Consider the following 21,334-nt stretch of genomic DNA (forward strand, 5'->3'; position numbering starts at 1 on the left):
AAAATTGCCTAGGTATATTTTATATATCATGCCTCTTTAGCAGAATCTGTCCAAACGTAGCAACTAGAAGCACCAATCACGTTGGGTGCATTGCAATAAGAACAGACTTATTGAACCGGACTAATTTCAAGTTCAATGGTACTGGTTTGACTTGTCCAAGAATATACATTGGCACATTTGGGATATTTGTGACATTGAATATTTGAGACAAGTCACTTTAATGAATATTTATTAAATTCCCACAGGTCTAGGCCCTCAAATATATGATAAGTGTTATATACTTACATAGATATAAATAACGCTTAGTGTTTCCTCAAGGCCAGCATGTGATAGAAAAAGATATTTACATCTGTCTGCATACTCAGAGGATGAGCATTTAAGTACAAATTGCTCCTAGTTCTCAGAGAAGCAGTGATTCATTGAAAGACCACCAGGGCATTTTACTAGACAGTGTCAAATACATGCTCTCATTTGATTGTCATAACCCCCATGTAAAGGAATGGTATGTATTTCCTGTTTGTAAATGGAATCCCGAGGATCATTTCTGCCACTTGGAATGGGGAAGGACTTGAGGATGAGTGGGTTTTCCATACACAGAAATGGTTAACGTGATCTCAGTCTTAGAAATCAGCATGAACAGAAGCCCAAAGGCATGAAAACACCCAGCATATTTGAGCAAAAGTAAATGGTCTTGTTCCTGGTGCATACGAGACGTGAGTATGGCAGTGGAGGAGACATTGGGTAAGTGCAGCACAGGAGAAAAGAGAAGAACAAAGATGATAGAGCAAAGCCTCAATACATTATCTTTTGGTTAATGCATTTGAAAACGGAGTCGTGGTCTAAAGAGGAAGTAAATACAATTCAGAGGGGAGGTAAGAATGAGATGTTAGGACCTACAACTTAATAAATTTCGAAACACGTCTCTCTGTCTTGCCTTGTTTCTGAGCTCTGTTACTACGTCTATGTTTAAACTGCATTCTCTATGAAATGATCATCTGAAAAAAATACGAATATATATATATATATATATATGTAGTCATAGATGCATACACATACACACCTCTTTTCTTAATTCTGAGTGTAGAGTAGCCCTTCTCTGAACCAGAGCATACTGTCCCACCGAGCAGAATGAACACATAAATGAATGACTGTGAGTGTCTCCATGTTGTCCTAATATAATAAGCACCTTTGAAGGAGTATTCATTTTTTCAGGCCCCACAGGGACCATTTACTGCCTGAAGACACTAAAATTCCCATGTATTCCCAGGACACCTGGGAGAATCTGACTCCCTATGTAAAAATATTGTTGAGGGCTTTAGATAAAAAGGAGTAGTAAAATCTACAGAAGAAAGAGCTCTCTGCCATCTCCTAAGCAAGACTCTGGGTACCGGAAGAGATTTCCTCTCTGCATTTTTGTAATTTAACAGTCAGTGTGGTCACAATTTGGAAATCAGTCTGGGTTTCCGTGGATTGAAATGCTCACGAATAGACGGAGAGTCTTAGAGAGTCTCGATGGAGATAGGAACGAGGAGGGTTAGGAAACCTCTGGGTTGAGTAGGGAGTCATTCCCCAAAGACCTAGCCACTAGTAAATCATCTCATTTGAATTATAAAAAAAATTCAGGCCCCTTGTCAGGAACTTGGTGTGATAAATCTTTCCGTTCCCTGACTTACTTTCATGAGAGACACCATAGCGTGGCAGCAAATACATCCAACAACGATTGCCAGAAAATGACAAATCTCTGCTATCTTTTGTCACATTGCAGTCTATGTTGCTAGTTTCATATTTACAAGCAAATTTTGTACCTCAAAATACGAAACACTGGCATTTAGAGAAATGCAGAAATTACTCACTTCCCTGGAATTCTGCATGACAAATTAGTACTATGCTTTAACTCTAATAAATGTAGCTGTAACAGAGTTTTCATAAACATTCTTGAGATGTTCTTCTGGAGTAGCTTTATTTTGGCACCCTACTTTTCCTGCTTAAACAAATGAAAAGGTTGGCTGATATTGTCAAAATACAGCACTTCTGTTCTGGTGAACTAAGAGCCATTTATTAAAATAATGTATTGATGCAGTGTCATAAAACACAAAATCATGTTTCTGCAGGAAAAACCTATTACCCTAAGCCAAGATTATTTTATTTTAAAAGAAAAATTATCACAGTTGTGGATTCTGAAAGTAAGATGATGTGGTTCCGACCTTGGCCCTGCGGAGGCTAAACCAGGCAGCTTTTAATGCACCGTAATATGTTATGTAAAGGAGATATTTGTATAATTAACAAGTCTTTGTAGAAATGCATTAACCGAAAGTCGATTCTGGATCTCTTATGGCTCAAAATAACTAACTTAATAAAAATACAAATGTGATTTTCTCTAGCTGTGGAGAGACTTTAAATAATACACAGCCACGTGGGACCACCAAACACACACACTCTGAAACTCCTCCTACACACAGGCAGGGCTCTCCAGGGCTGAGCATTTTCCTGACGTCGTCTTAATCTTGTCCTTTGTCACAGCTCTGCACTTTTCGCTCTAAAAGTTTCTGCACTAAAAAGTGGGGAGGTGAAGCCATAGTTCAATTCAATTTATTTTTATATTGCCTCTCACACAAAGACTCTCCAAACGCTTTACAGTAAGAGATAAAATAATCATATAACACTTGCCTATATTCGAAATAGCCACGATCACCCCGACAGCAAAGGGGTAAAGCTGTGTGCACAGTCATGGGTCAAAGTCCCTGGCAAGGCACCCCTCGTTTATAAACCATATAAATGACCATTTCAGCAAAGTGACATGGCCACGTAATATCACTTGCTGAGCCCCACGTTCTCAAGGGGAGAGTGAGAAGCTTCATTTTTTCTATTCACATAAAGCATTATCGCTCATAAACCTGTGGTGATCTCAACTGGTGACCAGTTTCCTCTCATATGCAAAACTAAAGAGCCAAATCACAGGAACATGTTTTCTTTCTATTGTTGCCAATTACTTTAATCACACATGATTTATGGCTTCCTGGAAGGCAGTTATTCTGAGGCACCTCTTTGCATTGTCTGTTTTCCATATTTGGGGCCCAAGAGGTAAAAGGGAAAGGCTAGTGGAGAGACTAAAGTAGATGGTATTTCTTTTAGTCAACCTATAGCACACAAACAAAGAAACGCTTACACTTGAGACTTAAAAACTCAGAATGAATCACTGGCCCTTTGAGGCAGGAAGACGGAATGAGGGAGGGAAATAGAGAAAGAATTTGTGCTAGATAAGGCAGCCCAAATTGAATAAGAATTCCCATTGAAAAGAAAAAAAAAATGAAAAAACAAAAACTAATGTCTGGAAAGGATAATGAAGAAGCCAATCCTGGGAAAAGGAAATTAGGTCAAATCGATATGTCAAGTTTGTGCAGCATTTTGAATTTACAGAAGGGTTATTCTGGACTTGATGTAAGGAAATTGGAGATGTTACTATTCTCTGAGAGTGATAGAGTCATACAGTGTAAGAGGAACGTACAGTCAGCAGTTGAAAGCTACCACGTTTACAAAGATGTTCTTTTACAGAGCAAACAGCAGTGTGAAATCACCAGGCACCAAAGTAATTTCCAAACAGGCAGCTTCTCCCTTGAACCCTTACTCCAGTCTCATCACATAGTTCTTCAAGTATTGACACAAAACATTCTTTGTCCAAAAGCATAATTTTTTAAATAGTGTAAAAATCAAAAGAAGCCTACAGCTCCAGAAGAATTCCCACTACTCACATCAGTAAATAATCCAAAATTTGTTTGGGAAACCTGTTTCTGGAAGGATGTGAACCTTTTTTTGTCTTCCATTTTTGCATAGAACCACATCTTTATAATACATAACAACAAACCGGAATCTACTGTAACTCATTTTTTGACCTTTTAATATTTCTGTCACTGATTGTCAGAGTTGAGAACTACTCTCTGTCCTGAGGTGATAGATTATTTAATTAACCATTGACCTTTTCTCAACATTTGTTGACAATGAGCACAGTCCCATAAAAGCTGCCTGCTTTGGGTATTGGTCAATTCTACGTTGTTTATCAATAGGAGAGTACCGTTTTTTGTAACTTCGATCAAATAACTAGAATTACTTTATGCCATTTATTTGCCCAAACTTATTTCCAAATGAATTCATGTATGTTTTCTTATAACTATCTGTTAGAAAAAGAACAGTAGGTTCACTCTACCTTCTTAAAGCAAACTCCGTATCAATAAACACATGCCAGATGGAACCTAAATAAGCCAACCTACAGAAAAAAATCACGTTTTCTATTTTTGAATCTTTTGGAAAAAGTTGCAGCAACTTGTTTCTAATGCTATCCATCTCTGCAGGTCCCCAGTTGAATCTAGCTTTTTTTTCTGGGGAACAAAATGCCCAGGAGAGTCAGACAGACCTTTCAAAAAGTTTTTCTAATGATTGTTTATAAGTTCCATTCATCAGTAAGTATGGGGATTATTCCTGTATTTTTTTCCAAGGGTCTATTTTCCTGATAGAAGGTCAAAAAATTATGATAGATTTTGGCTAATTAAATAGTAAAATTAGAACCTTTCATTTGAATGACTGCCTTGTTTGAGAACTTGTAGTGAATAGCATCTTCATGTGCCCACCCCCAATAGTTGTCCATACACCCACTTTCTTTCCAGAAAGGCTTTTCATCTCCAAAGCTGAGTGAGGCTTGTAGTGCTACAAGCACTTCTGCAGATTCCTCTGCTCCCAGGATCAAGTGATGTGGTATTTCAGAGAAAGGAAAACATTTTCAGAGGATCCGTTTTGGCTCTGTTGTCATTATTTCTATGTGTTCAGTTCTCAAGGATTAGCTTGAGGACATATCACAGGGTAAAGGAGTCAAGACAGTCCTGAGTTCAAGATCTTAGTTATTAATATTTTCCTTTCTGGATGATACTGTACATGTCATTTATCTTCTTGCTGCCTCCATTTTCTTATCTATAAAATGGGAATAAAAGTACCCCTCCCACTTACTGTGAAAATTGAATGAGATAATATATGCAAAATTCCTGACAACTAGTAAAAATTCATTAAAAAAAGCTGTTCCAGTGTAATCCTGAATTTTCCAGTTTGTCATGTAGACATGGCCATTATCTTTGCCGAGTGGAATGCAATACATTAGAGATGTTTCAGCAACAACCAAAGTCCATTTCCATTTCCCTGGAGTCTACAGTGTTTAAAGACTTGACATTATGGAAGTATATTGTCTTCATTAATTTATGTTAATTTTTAATGCTAGTGTGGCAGTATGGTATAATATATGCAGCAGCCTGTGTAATGTGTGTGTATGCATATATACAGAGACACACACGCACACACACAGATATGCAGAGTTTTAACCCTAAGAAAGCAGATTTTCATCAAAGCTTCAATCTAGGATATAATATCAAGCATTCATTGTAACAGTGGCTATTTTTTGTTTGATAAGAAATAAATCTTAAAATGAACAATGTTTTGAAATTAGCAAAAACATCGTGTATATGTTGATCATATTTTATGAAAATGTGACTGAAGTTAAACTGTAGAGCTTCACAATTATGTCCAGAGAAACAGCACATGCAAGCTGTGCTTGTATGGTTTTTTTTTGTATATTTGTTAATTAGGCATTTCCTTCAGCATCTATCAATGTCCTTTCAAAGCCAAAGAGTTTATCTCTTATTAGAACAGGTCTATATGGGCATATCATCAGACATCTAGATGGTTAAGTTGTGCATTTGATACATGGGTGACGCTAATGTAACATCATGACGGGTATCTATTAGCACGTACATCTCCGAAGCACAGACTCACTAACGTCTGAGACAGTAGCTGCCCTGTCCACGTCAGTGTCAATCCACACCAGAGTCATGCGAATGAACAAATGTGACAGGAGAGGGCTGTACCAATTATAGATGAAGGGACAGTATCAACTCCCACTGTTTGATGTGATTTATTTGGCGGTCCCTCTGCATTTGTAGGCAGCAGATTGTAGCTGTTTATGAAGTGACAAATGGTACTCAGTGACATTGAATGACTTCTGTAATCAATTTAACTTGTCTAAAAAGTGGTCATGAATTGTGGTATTCGTCGAATGTCAGTGAATACAGAAAAGATTGAATTCTTGCACTAAGAACATGTATTCCAAATATATACCCCAAAGAGTGAAAGAAATGAGTGATAAAATGTCTGTTTTAATGACAATTTTTAAAGGAGTTCAAAAAAGCAATAATTTAAAAGTTTTCACTTGGATTTTTTTCTCAGAGAAATGGTACTTTCTATTGATTTAAGAGAGATGATTTTTTTTCTTGTTCAGTTTTATTTTGGGGTGCATAATTATCTACACAGATGTGTAATTCTCCGGTGGAAAAAATTTTAAAAACCTTAATTAGGTTTGCCAATGAAATAATTGAGGCTGCTCTTATATAAAAAGCCTTTTGGACTTATGATTTCAGATATCGACTACAGTTTTCAATTATTGTTTTGCCTTTTTAAATAAAACAATTTTGGTCTAAGTGACTTTATTGATAAATTTATTGAATTCATTATAAAATTTAAAAAAAAATTACCTATTATGGATGGGTTAGATCACATAACCAGAAACTGCTTCCCTCTAACACTGCAGAAATATATACACTTTTAAACCTACACGTATTTCAAATAAGGCTTTTGTATCACACATATAACTAATATAATGGAATAAAATCACAGGCTGGGTTAACCTTACGCAAGTTTATTTACATATTTATTTCAACTTATTAGATGTAGATTGAAATACATTTACATACTTAATACAAACCACTACTGCTATAAGCCAAGAATGATTTTTTCCTATCTTTGTATTATTCAAATTTATTAAACAATATTTCACATTTGTTTGACACAATGTCAAACTCAGGACTCCTAAAGAACTGCTGCAGCTTTGGAACTGTTATGCTTTCTTGGACTTTAATCATTTTTGGCAAGGCTCCATTTCCTGTCAGAAAGTGAAACAGCTTTGGAATGTCATTTTCACGAAAGAAAACAGAGAGAATCCGAGAGGAAGTTCTCCTCCACTCCAGATCCCCTAAGATACTCAAACACGCTCACAGGAGGGCTGGAATACATCAAACATTAGCAGAGGGAAAAGGACACAATTTTCCCACATTAAAATACATGGATAAAGTTGAACTTCTGCTAAAAATAGTTCCCATGACTAATCCTATTAAGTTTAAAAAATTGGGCAGTATCCTCCTTGAAGCAGAATTACTCTCTGCCATCACACTCTGCTATTCCCCCCCACACCCCCAACAAAGACGGCAGCCCCTCAATATTAGGCCCCCATCTTTCCCTTTGTAATGACATTAGGGAAAAAGGAAGAGAGAAAGAGATTGGAGAGTGCCTTTTTTTCAGGTCTCAGATATCAAAGGAAACCAAAAATAAGATATAAAGATCAAAATTATCTCAGAATACCAACGGTTTAAAAGAGCAATACGCCGTTCTTAGTAGATCTGCAATGTTTTCCCACTCACTCTTGGACTCCCTCAGCGTCCCCAGGAAGCAGTGAGATTGCAGAAAGCAAACGAAGATTACTCTGAGCTATGCCCCTTCAAGGCCTAGAAATGGATGCACAAATTAAGCAGCAAAAATGTAAAAGTCTCTCCTCTTTTGGACTTGTAAGCCTCTGATTTTTGCCTCATGTGACAACCTTATTAACTGGAAAAGGAAGGGATGAAAAAGGGTCACGAAAAAAGGCTAGCCAAGCTGAAAGATTCTGAACCAAGTATACATGTTGTCCAAGAGTGAGGAAGCCATCGGTACGCTCGCAGTCCCGCAGTTCATGCAGATAATCAATGTTACTCTGGTCTTTTAGAGAGGCAGATATGGGAATACAAAGGAGTCTTTGCAGAAGGAGTCATTAGGTACCAAGATATTGGCATATGTTAGCTAAGTGATTAGCAATGGTGAGGTTCAGCTGCAATGAAACCTAAACCCAGCTGATGCCATTAACACGCTGGATCTAATGAACCCCACAGACCACATTAAAGCAGAGAAAGCAAAACGACAATAGGAGAATGGCTTTTAATGAAATCATCAATCCAGAAAAGGAGGGGGATGGATGTCATCTAAGAAACCTTTGTGGAACCACTGGACGATCACTTATCGAAGCGCTAGTTTGAAAGGGCAGCCAGGTAACCTACCCTTAATTGTGACAAGACACTTTAGAGATTATTTGTGTTTTTTAAACGAAGTGGTGTATCTTTCTAGGTTTGTATTAGCGAGGAGGAAATGAATGGACCAACTGAATAAAGTTTTCCACATTGTCCCACTGTAGTGTAGCTGCAGAGTCATAAAGATCTTTTGCTATAGATTGTAAATCAAATTGCACATATTTGAGCTAATCCATAATTCACAGCCACTTAAGTGTTACATCTTACCTTGTATCTATGCACTTCATTGAAAACTGTGACCTAGAGCTCCATCAGTGTGCATTCCTGTCCTGGGAAGATTCATTCACCTTTAAGCTGACCACATTTTTCAGTTTGCCTTGCGTGTATCAAAACTGCTATCTTAACAGTGACCCAAAGCAATTGAGGGGAAAATGTTTGAAGTTTACCAAAGAAAAAAGTAACTCCCTTAGATTAACAGGTAGTATAGTGAGTAGTTAAGAATGTGGGAGCTGTAACCACACTGCATGGGTTTAACTCACAGCTCTGCTACTTACGAATTCAAAGTTGTAATTTCTGTGACTACGTTGGGCAGACAGAGAAAGAAAGGACATAAGGAGTTAAGGCAGACAAGGAAGGATTGAAAACAGCAAGAAGTATTTTTTTCTTCCTCTTTTGAGCATCAATCCTGTAATTCTCACAATGTTGCTCTTGATTTAGTTAGTGAGTTAGGAAGTTAGTTAGTTAGTTAGCAAGTCAGTTAGTTTTGGCCATGGCCTTCTATGGATATACGTGGTTTGTCCTCTGCCTGAACCATCCAAAAACAAATCTGAATCACTGTCCCCTGGGACCAGCAAGATCCAGAAGACTATGAATTCCAACTTTCAGAAACTTTGTGCAAAGCATGTATGTCAACAAATAGAAATAATTAGCAAGGATAAACCACCACTCTGTAAAGCAGAAACATTCCCGAAAGGTTGCAATTTTATAAGCCATTTATAAAAGTTTTAGGGCAGCATGACCCACACTCAGAGAACTTCAGGTTTCTATTTAAAGAACCAAATTATAATAGACATTTTAAATTTTAAAATTGAAAATAAGCAAAGGAGTTGTCATTTTGTAACATAGGGTATACAGGCCTGTGTGAATTCAAGGCTTCCTGGAGTCCAGTCTTATGAGTGCTACCTGAAATTCAGATTTCTGTGTTCTAATTCAGCGGGGCCACTGGCTCACTGTACAACTGCTCACTTTGTCTTTCTCTGCTTCAGTTTCTTTCATGTGAAATGGGGACAATAATCATGATTACCTCACAGGGTTATAGTAAGGACTAAATGATATGATGAGCATTGAGTTCTTAGAACACTGCCTAGCACACACAAAATGCACAATAAACATCAGCTACTATAATTTTTTGTGGTAGATATTATTACAGCAATTTATCATGTTATGTGAAACTCTCTTAATTCCTGATTCTTGGTAATCAGTTCTTCTTTTCTTGGGCCTGTACACATATTAGCTAAACCTCTGGTACAAATTCCAGTGTGAAGATATTATTTTTGCAAGTCTTTCCCAATTCCTCTGCATCAGTAATGGCCCTAAATCTCCTTAGGAATCTAGTAAAACCATCATCTCTTGTCTGTCTCACTGCTACTTGCTCTACACTGTTTCTCTTCTCTATAGGACTAATTTCTTGATAATTGACTATAAGCCTTGATGTCCTCAGATTGAACAGACCGGCTTTGCAATCTAGCAGAAACTTTTCCACTGCATCAACAAGTAGGGGTTTATTGGTCAGCTGAGTCCACCAGTAAACGATTCCAACTGTACCCTTACTTTTCATGGTTGCTTTTCTGTTGGCTTCTCTGTAAGCCCACCACCAAGGCCCACACCCAGACTGCGGAGGAATGCCTGTAGGGTGATAGTCACCAAAGATCGACTCTGTTGAACAGCTTGCTGCAGCTCTAATGGTGAGACATATAAAATGCATCATACATTAAATTTAATGTTGCCTCATTAGTCTTAATTAGATTCCTACATTACACCAGGATTATGGTTTCTCTGTGTTTATGTTTTCTCCTAAAAACGAGTCCACCCCAGATAATATACTTCAGTGTACTTTTTAAACCTTTGAATAAAACTGTCCAGTAATAGATTAATATTAATAATATTCTGGATCTTAAAATAATAATCCCAAAAGAAAGGCAAGCTAAATTATCAAATTTCTGAAGAGTTTCATGTCATGCATAAAGCCTATAAAAGAAGTCCTGGGATTTTACTTCCTGGTTTCACTCAGGAATAAACTTAAAAACTGCAAACATTTGTTCACTAAGAAAAGCAATTGGTCTATTATTTCCTTTATTCCCCTTTCTATCATTATGCATAATATGGAATGTTTTTTTCTCAATAAAACGATAGTTGCTTCCCTCCTCCTCCCTTCCTTGATTCAGTTTAACTCTCCCTTTATTGGCATCTCTCATGAAGACATATCACATCCAGTGCCATCATAGCTTTTAAAGAAGAAAAGGACCCGAGAAAACAACTGTTTTTTAATAATAAAGAAATTGAGGCCCAGAGGTTTTAGAAACTCATGAAGGTCCTATTGGTCCTATTGGATGCATGACCAGAAGCCAGGTTTTCTGGCCTGCAATATATCACATATGTGATAATGCCATTAAAAAATATATTCCGCTGTCATGGTTCAAATGCACCCTACAGTGTTTGCCTCCCAGGCCCTGATTTTGAGTTCGTACATCTGTGCCCCTGCCATATCTGAACAGACTTTAAAATACCTGTTGCTTGTGCATTTTTATGAGTAATCACACACTCCTAAAAAGAAAAACCAGAGAAAATACAATGTAAATTATGTCTGTTAAGAATTCTTTAGTTCTCTGTTACTAGAGAGTGAAAGGGTTGATGATGTGAAAATCCTGAAAAGCTAGCTACATCTCATTCTTACCTATGTGCTAATAACAAAAGGATAATAATGAACATTAAACCATACACTAAAAGGAGTTCAGTCCTGCTGTAGGTTCAGCACTAACCACTTTCTCCTCCTATTAGAAAAGGACAGAATTATTTCTTATCTTGTTCTTCTCCTTGTCTCTGGGTTTCCTGCTGCCTTCTAGGAATTACTGAAATGTGGTCGATGCCACTGCACAGCAAAGTCTCATCTGGGACAAAAATATAGTAAGGAAAATATCAAGATTTAGGGGCCAAAGAAGGAAACAGCAAGAGACTAAAGAGGAGAGAAGAATTCAGAACCAAACAATATTCTTGTGCAATTTGGAAACACTAACTTAGTGTGGAAAATGTTTCAAATTGTCATCCCCTAGAAACTGTAGCATGAGGAAAAGAGCTATGGGGAAAGCTGAAAGACTTGGAGTGGGTCCAGTGAACACTGTTAGGTCAAAACATTTTAGGCCAAATAGTTTTTGGACAATGTCTATATATTCATTTCTGTAATCTGTATATTTTGGAGATGAAGACCTAGTTGCAAAACTAACAAAGAAGCCTATATATTCACCCAGGAATTACACCTGATTATCATGAGTCATGCTCCAACATTTTAAGCTAACTAGTTGTTAATTTAATGACCCCCTTGTAACAGCCCTTGGATACATACTCTAAACCCTGGAGTTTCTAAAAATATTTAAACCACTTCCAAATCAATTCCAACATTTGCAAGTTAGAGAAACAATTCATATTGTGGTGAATAAAACTGCTGATTACACAATGAAATAGTTAAGTAATATTTGAATGTTTTCCAAAATATAGAAAACAATGTAAAGAAGATGAAGACATGTGATATAATGGCTCATGACTTCTGTGATTCATGATATAATCACAGCATTTTTATTGTACACATTCTAGAAGCATACAAGCTTTAAAAATTTAAGCATTAATGAGATACCAGTACATACCTATTAGAATGGCCCTAATCTAGAACAATGACAAGACCAAATACTGCACGAATGCAGATCAGTAGGAACACTCATTCATCCCGGTGGGAATACAAAATGGTGCAGCCATTTTGGAAGACAGTTAGGCAGTTTCTTACAAAACAAAACATATTCTTACTGATCCAGCATTCATACTCCTTGGTATTTACCCAAAGGAGATGAAAACTTCACACAATAAGCCGTACACAGACATTTATAGAAGCTTTATTCATAATTTCCAGAACTTGGAAGCAATCAAGATGTCCATTAGTAGGTGACTGGATAAATAAACTGGTATATCCAGACATTGGAATATTATTCAGTGCTAAAAAGAAATGAGGTATCAAGCCATGAAAAGACAGGAAGGAATCTTAGATGCATATTACTAAGTGAAAGAAGCCAATCCAAAAAGGCTATATACTGTATGATTCCAATTATATGACATTCTGGAAAAGGCAAAACTGGGAAGACAATAAAAAGATAGGTGGTTATCAGAGGTTAAAGAGAGGGAAGGGATGAATGGGAAGAGCACAGAGGATTTTTAGGGTAGTGAAAATACCCTGTGTGATACTGTAATGGTGGATGCATGTAATTAATTATATATTTGTCTAAACCTATAGAATCATAGAATGTACAACACCAAGAGTGAATCCTACTATAAATTATGGACTTTGGGTGATAATGATGTGTCTATGTACATACGTAAATTGTAACAAATGCTCCACTCTGGGATGTTGGTAATTGAGAAAGTTGTGCATGTGTTGGGGGAGATTTCTGTGAACCTAAAAGTTCTCTAAAAAAAAAAAAAAAAAAAAAAGATTAACCATTAAATACAAAAAAGAAAGTCCCATGAACTTTTAACAAATTTATACTGGGAGAGCCAATTCTATAGTCACATAATGAAATGGACAGTAGCTTCTACTATTAAACTTTTGGGTTAGTAGCAAACTATCAAACCACCCACAGAATGTCAAAATATTCTGTACACCTCAGAATTAGAGATGTATGACTCTCTGTGATTTATGGAAACATTATTTATAATGTATTCTCTGTTCATTTCTGTCCAGTGCTGCACCTTTTATAAACCTACTGATTAATATCAAACAGTGAACAAATCTGACAAGCAGGATTACCAATCCAACAAAACTGTTTATAGTGTGAATGAAAAAAGCACACCATTTCCAGGCAGTGTACTTAATAATAAAACTCTGTTGTGCTTAAGTGGTGAAGGGATTACTTAACTGTCAAAGTTCCTTTAACTGTTAAGAGTAGCCACATTAAAGACATGCTATTCAGAAGCACCAGTGGAATATTTCATACCAGTTTATTCATCATTATCATATTTCCATATTTAAATATAACATCATTGAAGTATATAACAATAAAATAAATTCAATTACTTGAAATTAAATTAACTCCCCCTAAGGCATTTTTATGATAGAGAATAAATGAAAAGACTTACTTATTTTCTTATACAGATTAAAGTTCACTTTTTATAAATATTATATAATTTTTTCAAGGGATATCTGCATCCCCATGTTCATGGCAACATTTGCAATAGCTAAGGTATGGAAATAACCTATGTGTTCATTGATGGATAGATGGATTTAAAAAATATGGTGCATACGCATATATAAGAGAATATTATTTTGCCTTTAAAAAGAAGAAAATTATGCCATTTGTGACAACATGGATGAAGCTGGAAGACATTAAACTATGCAAAATAAGCCAGACACAGAGAAACAAACATTGCATGACTTCACTTATATGTGGAGTCTAAAAAATGTTAAGCTTATAAAAGCATAATGTAGCATAGTGGTTGCCAAGGACTGAGGTTAGGGGTGGAAATAGGGTGATTCTGGTCAAAGGGTTCAAAGGTTCAGTTATGTGGGATGAATAAGTTATGGAGATCTAATGTATAGCATGATGACTATAGTTAATAATACTATGTTGTATACTTGAAATTTGCTAAGCAAGTTAAGTATTATGAACGTACACACACAAAAACTCATAATAGTGGGTGGTTATGGATATGTTAATTAGCTTGATGGGACAATCACTTCACAATATACACATATATGAAAACATCATGTTGTATACCTTAAATATGTATAATACTTATCTAGTATACCTCAATAAAACTTGAAAATTATGAAAATGTTATTATCTTAATTTGAAATATTTTAAATAATTTGATACATTTCTTCATTTAGAAATAAAAGTTTTTCATTAATTTTTATACACTAAGAAAAAATACACATTATGAATTCTATCTGAACTTTTTTAAGAAAAAGAACTATTATATCATAAACCTCATAACTTCTGTGAGATATTTTGCAAAACTCTTTCTCTAATTTTGACAATCATGTTAGTCTATTTCTTTAGTTTTATGGACAGAATTATAGAACTACAGTGTATAGAAGGAAGATAAAGTTTTTAACTCTATAATCATTCAGACTTTCAAAACATCAGCAGCATAGCCTGGGGTGGTGGCTCACGCCTGTACTCCTAGCACTCTGGAAGGCTGAGGAGGGAGGATTGCTTGAGCTCAAGAGTTCAAGACCAGCCTAAGCAAGACCAAGACCCCATCTCTATTAAAAATAGAAAAAATTAGCCACATGTCATGGTGTGCACCAGTAGTCCCAGTTACTTGGGAGGCTGAGGCAGGAGGATTGTTTGAGCCCAGGAGTTTGAGGTTGCAGTGAGCTATGATGACACCACTGTATTCTACCTGGGGCAACAGAGTGAGACTTTGTCTCAAAAAAAAATTAATTTAAAAAAATCAGTAGCAAATAAAATAATTCATATTATAAAAATTAACTATTGCAAATAAACCAATTTGATATATGAATGAAGAGTTTAATAAAACTAGCCTATAACTTTTTAAGACTACAAATTTTCCCAAATAATAGCAAAAAAATTTCACCCAAAGGTCTATTCCCATGATGATGATTCCAAATTGTGTTTTTCTTGGTGTAATACAGGACATTTTTAACCTTAATTTAAAGATGTCAGTTTCATTTAAATTATTTCTAACAGACTTAAATATTAAGTCCTTAGAAGGAACATAATACTTTACAGACTTCAAAGTATTTATTTTACACCTACATGCAATTTTGAGCTTATATTTGTGGAAATCATAGAGAGAGAGTTTCTGGATATTTAAACAGTGAGAAACAAAAAATATAAGAGTAAAAAAAATCTTAGCACTTAATTTATTTCCCCATAAGTGAATAAAAATAGCTATTGGAAAGTAGTGACATCACCAAAAATGGCAGAGTAGGGAGATACATAGACCTGTCCTTCTGTGGAAACAACCATTGAGCTAGCAAAAAGTGTCAGAATCAATTCTTTTGGAACTCTGGAAACTAATAAATAAAAAAAACCTCACAAAACCAGGGGAATGTTTAATGAACAAAGAGTTTGCTAAATTTTGGAATCTAAGAACATCTCTGTCAGATCACTGGCTAACTACTAGGAGAATGTAGCAGAAACTTAAGTGACAATACATGACAGGAAATACGGTCTGTAAGAGTAGTTTGAAAAAGTCACAAACAAATAGACAACTGCAGCCACAAAAAGTTATAACAGCAAAGTCTGGTGAGGGGACACAAAGGATTTTCAGAGTTATCACATTATAATAATCAAAATATCCAGTTTTCAATAAAACATATGAGACATGCAAAGAAACAGAAAAGTATGGATTATTCATACGAACAAAAAAGAGACTATATCTGCATACACCCAGATATTAGAAACTCTAGACAAACTCTTTAAATCAACTATATTAAATATGCACAAAAGTTTGAAGGAATCCATGGGAAAATAGGTAAAGGAAACCAGGAGAATGATGTTTCAACAAAAAGAAAGTATCAGTAAAATGATAAAGATTATGAAAAGAATCCAGATAGAAAGTCTGGAGCTGAAAAGTACAACAGCTGAAATGAAAAATGTACTAGATCAGTTCAGCACAGATTTCAGCATAAAGAAGAATCACCAAATGATTCAAATATGTCAATTGAAATTATCCAGTCTAAGAAGCATAGAGAAAAAAAATGAGGAAAAATTATCAGGTCCTAAATACTATAAAGCATATCAACATACCCACTATGGAAGTCTCAGAAGGAGAAGAGAGAAATGAAAGACTCAAGGTAAAGGGATGGAAAAAAATTTCCATGCAAACAGAAACCAAAAGCAAGTAGGTATACCCATTTTCCTATCAGATAAAATAGACTTTAAATCAACAGTGTTAAAAAAAAAAGAGGATAAAAATGGTCATTATATAATGATAAAGGGAGCAATTCAGCAAGAAGATATAAAAATCCTAAATATATAAGCACCTAACATAAGAGTCCCCAGATTCATAAAACAAATTCTTCAAGGTCTAAGCAAAGAAATAAACAATAGCATCATAATTGCCATGGAATTCAATACCCCACTAACAGAACTGGACAGATCATTGAAACAGAAAATGAACAAAGAAACACCAGACTTAAATGGGACTCTAGAGCAAATGGATCTCACAGACATTTACAGAACATTCTACCCAAAAACTACAGGATACACATTCTTCTCATCAGCACATGGGACATTTTCCAAGATTGATCATATCTTAGGCTACAAAATAAGTCTCAGAAAATTCAGAAATATTGAAATCACATCATGTATCTTCTCAGGACATAGTTGAATACAACTAGAAATCAACTCCGAGAGAATTTTTTAAATCTACACAAAGTCATGGAAATTAAACAATCTGCTGCTGAACAATCCTTGGGTCAATGATGAAATTTAGAGGGAAATCAAAAGATTATTCAAACTGAATGAAAAGGGGGCAAAAGATTTCAAAATCTATCGGATACAGCAAAAGCAGTTCTGAGGGGAAAATTCATAGCCTTAAATGATTGCATCAAAAAGACAGAAAGATCACAAATTAACAACCTAATGTCACAACTCAAGGAACCAGATAAAGAACAAAATAAACCCAAAGCCAGCAGAAGAAAAGAAATAACAAAGCTCAAAAAGAACTAAAGAAAATGGAAACCAAGAAAAAAAAAATACAAAAGATCAATGAAATGAAAATTTGATTCTTTGAAAAGGTAAGCAAAATTGATAGACCACTAGCCAGATTAGCTGGAAGTAGAAGAGAAAAAATTCAAATAATATCAATTAGCAATGGAAAAGGATCCATTACAAATGATACCACAGAAACACAAAATGTCATCTGAGAATATCACAAAAATCTCTATGTACACAAACTAAAAAACCTAGAGGAAATGGATAAATTCTTGGAAATACACAACCTTCCAAGCATGAATCAGGAAGAAATAGAAATCCTGAACAGACCAAAAACAAGCAACAAGATCAAAGCAATAATGAAAAATCTTACAACAACAAGAAGCCCAGGATCAGATGGATTAACAGCAAAATTCTCTCAGATCTACAAGAAAGAACTGGTACCTGTTTTGTAGAAATTATTCCATAACATCAAGAAGGAGGGAATCCACCCTAACTCATTCTAGGAAGCCAGTGTCACCTTGACACCAAAGCCAGGAGAGAAAAAAACAACAAAAAAAAGAAAACTACAGACTAACATCCCTTATGAACATAGAAGAAACTTCCTCAACAAAACATTAGCAAGCTAAATTCAATAGCACATCAAAAAGATAATTCACCATGATCCAGTATGGTTCAACATACACAAATCAATAAATGTGATTCACCGCATTAACAGAAGCAAAAACAAAGACCATGTGATTATCTCAATAGGTGCTGAAAAAGCATTCAATAAAATCCAGCAACATTTTATATTAAAAAAAACCTCAACAAACTAGGCATAGAAGGAACATATCTCAAAATTATAAAGCCATATATCACATACACACAGCCAACATCATACTGAATGGGGGAAAGTTGAAAGCACTCTCCCTAAGAACTGGAACAAGACAAGGGTGCCTACTGTCACCACTTCTATTCAACATTGTACTGGAAGTTCTAGCCAGAGCAATCAGGCAAGAGAAAGAAATAAAGAGCATCTAAATCAGAAAAGACTAGGCCAAAATATTCCTTTTTGCTGACAATATGATCTTATATCTAGAAAACCCTAAAGATTTCACCAAAAGACTCCTAGAATTCATTTAAAATTTCAGCAAAGTTTATAAAATCAATATACATAAATCAGTAGCATTTTATATACTAATAACAGTCAAGCAGAGACTCAAAGAGCTTATTACCATTTACTATAACTACAAAAAATAAAATAAAATACCCAGGAGTACACTTAACTAAGGAGGTAAAAGATTTCTATAAGAAGAACTACAAAACACTAATGAAAGAAATCACAGATGACACAAACAAATAGAAAAACATGCCATGCTCATGAATTGGTAGGATCAACATCATTAAAATGTCCATACTCCCCAAAGTGGTTGACAAATTTAATGCAATTCCCATCGAAATGCCAATATCATATTTCAAAAATCTAGAAAAAATAATCCTAAGCTTCATTTAGAACCATAAAATAGCCCAAATAGCAAAAGCAATTTCCAGCAAAAAAAAAAAAAACATATCTAGAGGTATCACATTGCCTGACTTTAAATTATACTACAAGGCTATAGTAATCAAAACAGCATGGTACTTGTCTAAAAGTAGAGACATAGACCAATAGAACAGAATAGAAAACCCAGAAATAAAACCATATAGATACGACCAACTGATCTTCAAAAAAGCAGACAAACACATACACTGGGGAAACAATGCCCTATTCAATAAATGGTTCTGGGAAAATTGGATAGCCGCATGCAGAAGAATGAAACAGGATCCTATCTTTCACCATATACAAAAGTTAATTCAAAGTGAATTTAAGACATAAATGTAAGCCATGAAACCATAAAAATTCTAGAAGAAAACATAGGAAAAACTCTTCTAGACATTAGCCCAGGGAAGAACTTATGAAGAAGAACCCAATGGCAAATACAGCAACAACAAAAATAAATAAATGGGACTTGATTAAATTCAAAAGCTTCTGCATAGCAAAGGAAATTATCAACAGAGTGAAAATACAACCTAGAGAATGGGAGAAAATATTCCCAAACTATACATCCCATAAATGGGCTAATATCTAGAATCTACAAATAACTCAAAAAAATCAGCAAGAGCAAAACAAAAAAACTCATCAAAAAGTGTGCAAAATATATTAACAGAAGTTTTTCAAAAAAAGATAGACAAATGGCCAAAAACCATAGGAAAAAATATTCAACATCACTAATCATTAGGGAAATGCAAATTAAAATCACAGTGAGATACCACCTTACCCCTGTCAGAATGGCCATTATTAAAAATTAAAAAAACAATAGATGCTGATGTAGATGCAGAGAAAAAGGAATGCTTATACACTATGGGTGGGAATGCAAATTAGTAAAGCTTCTATGGAAAACAGGTGAGATTTCTCAAAGAAATAAAAGTAGACCTACCATTCAATCAAGCAATCCCACTTCTGGGCATCTACACAAAGGAAAAGAAGTCATTTTATCAAAAGGACATCTCACTCTAATGTTTATCACAGCAAAATTTACAATTGCAAAGATATGGAATCAACCTAAGTGCCCATCAATTCATGAGTGAATAAAGAAAATGTGATGTGTGTGCGTATATATACACACAACACACACACACACATACACACACTATGGAGTACTACGCAGCCATAAAAAGGAATAAAATAATCTCTTTTGCAACAACTTGGATGGAACTGAAAACTATTAGCCTAAGTGAAGTATCTCAGGAATGGAAAAACAAATGCCACATGTTCTCAGTAATAAATGGGAACTAATCAATGGCTACACATGGGCAAAAAGACATGTAAAGGACATTAGTAACCAAGAAGAGGGGAGGACAGGAGAAGGGTGAGGGACAACAACTTACCTAACTGGTACAATGAACACCATCCTGGTGACAGGCACTCTAAAAGCCCTAATTTTAGCATTATACAATATATCCATGTAACAAAACATTTTTATCCCCTTAATATTTAGAAATTTAAAAAAATAAAGAAATAATGGTTGAATACATCCCAAGTTTGATGAAAAACGTGAATCTACATATCTAACAAATGTTAATGATCATCTGAGCCTTCAGCGAGTCATAATCTTTTTGCTGGTGGAGAGTCTTATCTTGATGTTAATGACTGCTGATTGATCAGGGGGGTGGTTGCTGAAAGTTGGGATTGCTGTGGCAATTTCTTAAAACAAGGTAACAATGAAGCTTGTCACATCTATTGATTCTTCTTTTCATGAAAAATTTCTCTATAGCATGCAATGCTGTTTGATAGCACTTTACTTACAGTAGAACAACTTTCAAAATTGGAGCCAATCCACTCAAACCTAGCTACTGCCTTAGCAACTTAAGTTTGTAGAATATTCTAAATCCTGTGTTGTCATTTCAAATGTTTGTAGCATCTTCACCAGGAATAGCTTCCATCCCAAGTAATCACTTTCTTTGCTCATCCCTAAGAAGCAACTCCTCAATCATTCGAGTTTCACCATGAGATTTCAGCAATTCAGTCACATCTTCAGGCTCTACTTCTAATTCTAGGCCTCTTGCTATTTCCACCACATATGCCATTACTTCCTTCACTGAAATCTTGAACCCCTTCAAGTCATCTGAGAAAGTTAGGATCAACTTCTTCCAAACTCCTGTTAATATTTTGGGATTCTCCCACTAATCAGAAATGTTCTTAATGGCATCTAAAATGATGAATCATTCTCAGAAGTTTTTCAATTTACTTTGCCCAGAACTATCAGAGGAATCACTGTCTATGGCAGCTATAGTCTTACAAAATGTGTTTCTTAAATAATAATACTTGAAAGTTGAAATTATTCCTTGATCCATGGGCTACAGAATGAACATTGTGTTAGCAGCCATGAAAGCAACATTCATTTCCTTGTACATCTCCATCAGAACTCTCGGGTGAGCAGGTGCATTGTTAATAAGCAGTAATATTTTAAAAGGAATCTTTTTTTCTGAGCAGTAGGTCTCAACAGTGAACTTAAAATATTTAGTAAATCATGATATAAACAGCTATGTTGTCAACCAGTCTTTGTTGTTCCATTTATAGAGCACAGAAAAAATAGATTTAGCATAATTCTTACGGCCCTAGGATTTTTGAGATAGTAAGTGAGCATTGGCTTCAACTTAAAGTCACCAACTGCAGTAGCCCCTAAGTAGAGAGTCAGCTTGTCCTTTGAAGCTTTGAAG

This window comes from Lemur catta, chromosome 8 (genome assembly GCF_020740605.2).
Source record: "Lemur catta isolate mLemCat1 chromosome 8, mLemCat1.pri, whole genome shotgun sequence".
NCBI lineage: Eukaryota > Metazoa > Chordata > Mammalia > Primates > Lemuridae > Lemur > Lemur catta.